The sequence below is a fragment of the Pinus tabuliformis genome, chromosome 3_2 (genome assembly GCF_031772625.1).
Source record: "Pinus tabuliformis cultivar Carrire ecotype Pingquan chromosome 3_2, CPIR1, whole genome shotgun sequence".
In the NCBI taxonomy this organism is placed as follows: domain Eukaryota; kingdom Viridiplantae; phylum Streptophyta; class Pinopsida; order Pinales; family Pinaceae; genus Pinus; species Pinus tabuliformis.
Window position 1 is genome coordinate 199151098 of NC_142302.1, and position 9986 is coordinate 199161083.

A 9986-nucleotide genomic window follows, 5' to 3' on the forward strand; every position below is an offset into this window, starting at 1 on the left:
GCTTCTCCAGCTTCTAGTGGTCCTGGTTCACCTAGGGTAGAAAGAATAATTACCCAAAATCTTCCTTCTGGACTTATAGCTATTGAAGAACTTGCTACTCCGGAAGAAGAAGTAGGTATCCCTATCCCTGAAAATCAACCTGCTATTGAACTAAGGGAGTGTGAATCAATTTTTTACAGTCCACCTAGGAGCAGTGTTTGGTATCTTTCTTTGACTAATTTCTTAGAAAACCCAGGGTTAAGTTTTTCAACACCTCGTGTTCCTTATCACCCAACACCTAGAGGTTACTATCCTCCGTTAAATATGTCATTACAGTCGTCCATGTTTACTCAATTGCCAGAATCCTTTTTGTACGGCGGTCCTTCTGTTCCCTCTGGGTATTAGTCACTTTCTGGTACTTTTTCGGGAGCATCTCCTAAACCCATTGAACAAGGGTTATTAACTGGAAGTAATGGTACTAAGTCGTTGAGCATAGAAGATATTCTCATGATGTCAGGTACTATTCCTAATCCCCAACCTCAAGGTGGCAAGTTACCGCCTGGGGGGCAGCCTCAAAATCCTCAATTATCGCCTGGGGGGCAACCTCAAGGTACCCAATTTGTGCCTGGGGGAAACCTCAAGGACAATACATACCTATGGGACAGTACATTCCTCAAGGACAACCCCAGACTCAATATGTACCCCAAGGTCAACCCCAGTATCAATATGTACCTCAAGGTCAACCCCAGTATCAGTACGTGCCTCAAGGGTATCAACCCCAAGGTCAGTACTCGAACCAAGGTTTCCAACCACCCTCTTGTCAATCATATGTTCAAGGAACGGGAAATGTGCCTTTGAATTATCAATCCTATCCTCAACCCGTTTATGGTCCTCAATATTCTCAACCTGTTATGGGTCCGTACCCCGGAATGAATTTAGTGTGGGATCCATCGCAAACTCAACAGGTCTTGCAACTGAATGTACAATTGTCATCTGAAACTAGACAACCCTTAGTTTCTGGTACACCCCAGCAACCTGTCCAGTCTACTATTCAAACTTATGTACCTTTGATAGTTTCTCAGCCTGGGCCTAGTACGCCTCGTACTCCGCCACAAATGACTGTTGCAACTGCCGCAACATCTGTTCAATCTACCCCACCTACTTCTGGAGTATCGACAACTCCGGTTTCTACTATTCCTGTATCTACTCCTCAGAAATCTTTACCTTCGTCTGGATCCACGATTCAAACTTCGGTTTAGATGCCTGTAGGACAACCTGGTTCAAGTACAGTTGTCACAAGTCAACCACAATTTACTTATCAACCATACCAGGGATAGTACCAATTTGGTCCTGCTATGCAGCAACCAGTCTGTCAGTATCAACCGTACCCTTGGTACACATATCAACAACCTCAAAAACACCAGTACAGTCTGGTTAATCCTGGTTTTCTGGGAGGATACAATATCCCAAATGCAATTCCTATTCCTAGTTATCCTGAATATCCTCCTCCTGGGGCTGGTCTCATGACCCAGAGTTTAAGGGACCCTAATCATCAGTTACCATTTATCGCAACTTTGGACTTGCCTAACTTGTCGCGCCTAATGGACGATCCCATTAATTATCTTCCATTTTGGCCGCTAATGCCGAATAAGTTGCCTAGTGATATTCCTAAGTTTGAAGGCAAATCAGGAGAGGACCCATCGAACCATGTGATGACTTATCACCTCTAGTGTGCGTCTAACTCTATTTTAGATGATTCAATCCATCTAAGGCTTTTCCAGTGCACTCTAATTGGTCTCGTGGCCAAGTGGTACATTGAGTTACCGCGAGGCACTTTTTATAATTTTAGTGAGTTAGTTACCTCGTTTCTAACTCATTTTTAGTTGCCAGTCAGATATGACAATGGCACGGAATTACTAACTTCGTTAAAGCAATCGACGTCCACTTACATTTCAGATCATATTCATGAATGGAGACGTCGACGACGTTTAGTGAAGGCTTTTATTCCGGATCAGATCTTCGCTGAATGGTTTGTAAAATCTTTGTTGCCAAAGATTACTGAAGATGTAGCTAAGGCCGGAGTTGTTACTGAGGAGAAAGTAATTGCTCAAGCACAGTACCTTGACTTGGTCTATACTCAGTCAGGTACGTTACATGAGAAAATCCCCGATCTTCCCAAGCAAAATCAGATCGCTGCAGCTCCTTCAAGGTCTCATGCCGCCGATGGTATGATTGGTATGGTTAACACTAAAAGTAAGAAGAAGTCTTCCAAGAATTCTTCTCCTATCATAACCTTGCTTGATTCCCCGACAGGAGATTCTTTCGCAGAGATTTCCGCCGATATTCACATTGTAGAGTCATCTACAGCCAAATCAAAATCCGGAGGCAAGAAGAAAGGGAAGAAGAAGAATAAAACAGACAAAAATTCAAAAGAGAAACCTGAAAAATCGGAATCCAATGATGAAAAATGCAAACCTCGTTATCCTTGTCTCATTTGTGACGAATAATATTTTACAAGAGACAACCCTCATCGTGCAGAGGTTGCGAAGATTGTCAAAGTTTCCCAAACGCTTGCTGTTTTGAAGGATCCTTTTCCAAGTCAAGACATTAAGATGATAGGTTCTTCCTCGAGTGCCAATGAAGAACCCATACTGATGATGCCCATGTTAGGATTGCGACTCGATCGCATGATTATGGTAGTAAAAGTCCTGTTGATGGTAAAGAAGCAGAATCTTCTCATTCTAACCCATCAACCTCAGCTCCCTGTTCCGATCCACTACAGATCGAGAAACCTAATCCAGACTTGGTAATCAAACCGCCCGCCAAGGGTATACTTCGAAAGTCAGCTTTCAATCCACATGCGAGAGCGGCTCAGAACTATAACATTGTTGAGGATTTAGCTGTTTCACCCTCAGCAATGTCGGCTTTGGAAGTGCTGTAATCATGTCCAACACAACGTAAATTACTTTTTTCTGCTATAGGAGCTGTTGATGTTCAGGACTCGAACCTAATAATTTTCAATCTAGAAAATTTTACACCGCGCTTACCTCATCAAATGGCTTTCCAGATTCCAGTAATTGTAAAAAACAGGCCTATTCATAGGACTGTGATTGATGAGGGAGCCTCAACGTGTATTATGTCGATACAGTGTTGGAGATCGCTTGGTTCTCCTTCACTAAATCAATCCCCAACGATTCTAAAGGCCTTTGATGGCCGTGGGTTTCATCCTTTTGGCATTCTATAGGATTTACCTATAGGGGTTGAAGGAAAAACCGTTAATCTAGATGTGGAAGTGGTTGATGCCCCTCTAGATTACAACCTTCTCTTGGGTCGTAGTTGGTCTTACGCTATGACAGCTGTCGTTTCATCGGTCTTTCGGGTTATAAAGTTTCCTCATAATGGAAATATCGTGACAATAGACCAGCTGGCTTACTTTTCATCTGACCCGGCCTCTTCTGAAAGTATTCAGCATGTCGGTAAAACGACTATCACGTATAAGGATGTTTAAGTGTGACTAGTTAAAGATGTCGGTTTACTGGGAACTTTTCCTTTTCCTCCAGTCAACACATCGTCTTCATTTGCAACCATTCATATGATTTCATTAGACACCATTGTTTACGATGATCCTTGGATCGTTCCTTCTGAATCTGAGATAGACTCATTTGGTGATGTTATGCCTTTGAGCCCATATGAAATTGCATATGAGGCCGTGCAATCGTTTACCGACCCATCTTCAACCAAAATTGACTTAATGAATGTGGTCCATGAGGAATCATTTTTCACATCAATCTCGGATTCAATCACATTTTCTGAACTTGTTCACTCTGATGAGCAAATTCGTGAAATCCTATGTGTAGATGATTTACCATGGGAAGATCTCCATCACAGATCTTCGTTCTTACCTGAGAATGATCGTTTTGAAAATGATTTTTCATCAATTTTTACGACTGAATATGTTAAGGAATCTCAGAATCCAATGAAAAATCATGATTCAAAGTTGAATTTGGGAAACATCTCTCGAACTATTCCTATTGACATTTCGGTTAAGCCTGGAATTGTTGAGAACATTCATATAGGTGCCTCATGTACAGAAGACGAAATTCAAATATATAAGGCCCTATTTCAAGAATTCCGCGACGTGTTTGCCTGGTCCTATGAGGAAATGCCAGGAATTGATCCCGCGATTGTTGTTCATGAAATCAAGACTTATCCGAATGCTAAACCCGTCTAGCAACGTTTGCGTCAGATTCACCCAAGAAAAGCTACTGCCATTAAAGCAGAAGTTGAAAAATTACTCAAAGCAGGTTTCATTTATCCGATCCAGTTAACGGATTAGGTATCGAATATTGTTCCAGTTAACAAAAAGCAAGGGACAATAAGAATATGTATCGATTATAGGGACATTAATCGAGCCTGTCCAAAGGACAATTACCCAACTCCCTATATCGATGAAATCATTGATGATTTTGCCGGCAGCGAAATATTCTCCTTCATGGATGGTTTTTCCGGATACAATCAAATCAATATTCTACCTGCCGATCAACAAAAAACGGCTTTCATTTGTCCATGGGGGACATTTGCTTATTGCAAATTACCTTTTGGGCTCAAGAATGTTGGAGCAACTTTTCAAAGGGCCATGCCTTATGCGTTTCATGACATCAAGCACATTGTGCAGCCCTATCTCGATGATTTGCATGCTCATTCATTACATCGAGCTGATCATCTCATCCATTTACGAGCAATCTTTATGAGGTGTAGTAATTATCGGATTCGGTTGAATCCACACAAGTGTGTTTTCTGTATAGAAACGGGTCGATTGCTGGGGTTTGTTGTTTCGAAAGCCGGCATTCACGTCGATCCCTCGAAGGTCGAAGCTATTGTCAAATTGCCTCCTCCTTCGAGTCTTTGCCAACTCCAAAGTTTGCAAGGGAAATAAAACTTTTTACGACGATTCATTCCTAACTACACCGAGGTTACTAAGGGTTTTACCCGGTTGTTGAAACAGAATACTCCATTCTATTGGGATGAGATAGCTCAAAAATATTTTGATCCACTAAAACACGCATTGACCCATTCACCGTTATTGCATCCTCCCAACTACAACCAGGACTACTTATTGTATCTCGCCGCCTCTCATTCCACCATTGGAATGGTCTTAGTTCAGGAAGATGAATTCGGTACTGAACATGTGATATATTACCTTAGTTGAACTTTAAATCCAACTGAGCTAAAATACTCACATGTGGAGAAATTGGCATTGGCAACTGTTCAAGCTGTCCAACGTTTTCGTCACTACATTTTACTACGTAAAACTACAGTAATTTCTGATTGCAACCCTATGATCTACATTTTGACCAAGAAATTTCTAGTGGGCAAGTACTCTAAATGGATTGTTATCCTGCAGGAGTTCGACTTGGAATTTGAAAAATCTAAGTCTAAGAAATCTTTAGTTTTCGCGGAGTTAATGTGTGACTTCCCGCGTGCTGACACGGAAACTATGGTGGAAGAGCCCATTGCGGACGAATCCTTGTTTCTAATCAGCACTTTAGATCTGTGGTATGGGGATATCATCGTCTATCTCCAGACCCAATCCTTTCGGCCATAAATTTCAAGGTCAAAACGTCGGAAAATACGATTCTAGTCCCAACAATTCAGGATTATTGGAGATACTCTTTATCGCCGTGGGTCGGACTCTGTTTTTCGACGTTGTTTAACTCACAAAGAAGCTGAAAGGGTTCTAAATGATTGTCACTCTGGAGCATGTGGCGGTCATATGTCTGGGTATGCCACAACCCAAAAGATATTGCGCTCTGGCTACTTCTGGCCATCTTTGTTTAAAGATTGTATTAACGCGGTCCGAAAATGCCACAACTGCCAAATTTTTGATCGAAAGATGCGCACTCCACCTGCTCCTCTCCACCCTATAATTTCCGTTGGTCCTTTTGCCAAATGGGGTATCGATTTTATTACATGTAACCCTCACTCGGCCGGGGGGCATGCGTATATCATCGTTGCGGTAGATTATTTTACCAAGTGGGCCGAGGCGATGCCTACATTTGAGGCAGACGGCCAGACAACTGTAATTTTCGTGTTCAATCATATAATTGCTAGGTTTGGTGTCCCACAAGTGATTATCACTGATCATGGGCATCATTTTCGAAACGTTATGATGATCGAACTTACAGACCAGCTTGGTTTGTGTCACGATAGTTCAACTCCTTATTATCCACAAGCTAATGGTTTGGTTGAATCCATCAACAAAGTTTTAGTCATCATGATCCGACGAATCATTGGGATCCATCGGTCGAATTGGCATAACATGCTATTTTCAGCACTTTGGGTGTATCGAACCTCAGTAAAAACATCAACAGGGTTCACTCCTTTCCAACTAGTTTATCATCTAGAAGTTGTGTTAACCATTGAATGCGAAATCCCATCATTGCAAATGGCCATCGAGTTACTTCCAACTACTTCCGAAGAGGAAAAACGTTTGTTATACTTGGCTCAATTAGATGAGAATCGACGTGATGCTGCATTGGCGATCGAGACTCACGCAAAACGTATGAAAGCTCAGTATGATCGAAATGTGACCCCTCGAAATTTTTCGGAAGGAGATCTAATCTTAGTGTACGATCAAGCTAATGATAAATTAGGCGCTGGAAAATTCGTTCCTATGTGGCATGGTCCCTATGTTATCAAGCGAAAGCTAGCAAAAGGGGCCTATGAATTGGTAGACTTTGACGGGGACTCTTTAGGTAAACCCAGAAATGGTCTTTACCTGAAGAGGCATTATGCTTAAAGAATGGGTATGGAGATTTTTAGTTAGGATAGTTTTTCTTTCTAGCTGGTGTGTTTTAGTTTAAAAAAGTGTGCTTAGCTTAGAGGGTGTTTTTCGTCATCATTCCTGCTTATCTTGATTTTACTCTTGGTATTGCAGATGTCGATGCCTCTCTAAACATACATTGGTTTCACTGATGGTGCTTGTCGTAATACACGGAACATTTCTTCCGCGGCTTGGGTTATCTATTCGTCCTTTGACGAGTTGGTATCTATGCATGGGGTAAGCCTCGGTCAAACAACAAACAACATTGCCGAGTATAGTGCAGTGATTGAGTTATTATCTGAATCTATTTCATTTGGGATTCGGAGTTTGATAGTGAGGTTAGATTCTGAACTCGTTGTATTACAGCTCAATAGAGTGTATGCCATTAAAAATCTAGTGTTATTGAGATTATTTTTGAGAGTGCGTCTCTTGGAACGTGAATTTGATTATATTGAATATCAGCATATTCCAAGATCTTTAAATACATTAGCAGATGCAATTGCTTCTCGAATGTTAAGTAGACATTTGCAATAATTATACATGTAAATTTAAAACCATTCCATAACATGATTTACAAAATAAGCCGGTAATAGTGATATATATAGGAGTGTGTCAAAAAATACATCGTCCTCGATCATAGGTTGAAAAACACCTTATGATCGGCAAAAATGATAAGTACAAAAAGCAAAAATGTCATATGTGCCCACAATAGGCGATCATCCTATCACTGGTGATGATCTCGATAAGAAACCACTGCACGGGCCACCTTACAAAGGAACCTCCTAAAAGGTCTTGGGACCCCAATCACATAGCACTGAAGTCGACGAGGAATGTCATCTATGCCAGTCTCTGGAGTATCTCCTGTCAAGCGCTCTAGATGACTCTCCAACTCGGCCAAAGTCTCTGCTGATTCGTCCTGTGGGGCTGGCGCGGCTGCAACTGGTTGTTTCCTCTCGTAAGGCCAGAGAGTGGCTGGTCGCTGTGGACCCACATCTGCATTTGAAACTTTTACTATCAGTTTTGGGACGATAGAAAAATAATAAAAAAATTAAAATAGGAAAATGTTGAAAATGATTTTACTTGAGTCGTCCCATTGCTCTCCTGGTGGAAGAGCCATGTCTGGGTCACCACGAAAATCTACCCCAGCGTAAGGGAAGTCCTGAATAGAAAAAACCTATTTTTCCAACCATTGGAAATACTCAGGTTTGAATCGCACAACCTCTGTCCCCTCGTCTGGATGACGGGCCATAACTACAACCCATCGCATCAGTTTGGGCTCTCGAGGAAGCCTAGCTCCAACAGTAAGATGCTGCGGGATCAACATGGGAACCCTCTCCAGACCAAAGCTCACAACCAAAGCCTCATAACCAAAGGTCTTCAGTTGTCTGTTCTTGGCTCTGGTCAGTTGGCCTTTTACATTGGCCAACACAACATCGCACCAGTTGAATTTGGTGCCTCGAAAGCAGTCAACTGCCATCCGCATCTGGGATTCGGTGGAAATATGTAATGCGGCACTCCTGCAAAGTCTAGTGACAGTAAACGCAATCACCATGAGTTCAGGAAGGGATATGGTTTTAATGTCTATCCCTTTGTCTCTAGCCTGGCTATTGCAGAACTCTAGCCGGAGGCTATCGACAGACTGGCCACCTGGCCTAGTCCCGAATAGAGTCAAGTCTTCGCCTCTCTTAGGCAAACCGATCAAGAAATATATGTCTGCTGGCTCGATTTCAAGCTGGTGGCCACCAATGAAGAAGCACTGGTCCTGTATGCTCCATCTGTCAACCAGCCATTGTAAGAAATCCACCTGGGCCCTCATGCCAGGTATGGCCCAGAATTTGTACAAGCCGCACGCCTTCAATGCATCAAGCGAAGGTTGGTGATTCAACATGGCAAGATCCACGTCATCATGCTCTCGTTCACACGAATCTAGCATGATGTACCCTCTACATCCAATAAAAAGACAAATTAGAATGCTAGAAATTAATTTATTTGGGTCAAATTTGAGAATTTTTGGGTTAAAAACCCTTGCTGTCGGGACCGCACCCTCTGTGTTAGAGACAGTGCGTGGGTCCGCACCTTGCCTACATGGAAGGTGCGGACCCCTGACTTTTTCCCCATTGAGAAAAAGTCGAGGTCCGCGGGCTGCCAGTGTTACACCTACGGGCCCCCGCGCGCGGGTTTTAGCCTAAAAACCCTCCAGAAAATGAAATAAAAGCCTAAAAAAAAATGAAACGGTTAAAAATGAAGAGTAGGATGATGTGGATTACCTGGAGAAAACGACGTTCGATTCCGACGGTTGGATTTTCCGCAATCTTCACGGGAAGTTTCTGGACAAAAGCACTATTTTCTCACCCAAATCTCAAACGGTAAAAATGAATTGACGAAAGCCCTTTTTATAAGTTTTTTGAGTAAATAAATTGCAAATTTGTTTATGTTTCACTTTGGAAAGGTAATTTTTGCAGCATTTTTATCCATTTCAAACAGGTATGAGTAATTGTTCAAATTATCTTTCGGATACATCGCATAAGGATTCTTTTTCATCGACGTTTCGAACCAGCAACAGTGGTTCATCTTCGATGAAAAAGAATCCTTATGCGATGTATCCGAAAGATAATTTGAACAAGGTATGAGTAATGTTTGCATTTTTGTTCAGGATAACAGATTATTCAGGCGAAATCTATCATTTTCGACAAAAAAAAATTAGAGTCACCTTTAAGCTCTTTTCTGACTCCTAAAACATGAAAAGATCGCCGAGTTTTTTTTTTAAACTCGTTAAAACGGAACTAAAAAGATGGTCCACTTACAACTCTTTTCTGACAATAAAACATGAAAAGATTGCCGGATTTTTGTCGTTTCAAATTCGATATTGGTTATAAAACGACGCGTCGTTGATCGCTTTTTTACTTTTTCGGATCAGGGGCACTAATTACGAAAAGAACTCCTTGGTCGTAAAGATCAAGCTGTCCTATCAAGTATTATTTTATACTTTTTCGGGCTTGGGAGACACAAATTTACGAAAAAGGTCAACCCTGGAGTCTTCTTAAGTTTTTTTAGACTCTAAAATTGAAAAACATTGTTTCTCCTATACTGGACTCGTTAAAATTTCACAGTAAAGGACCTGTTCAATTACAAACAGGAACGAACCACTCCTTCTTAGGGTTCGAATTTAAACTATGTTGGACTC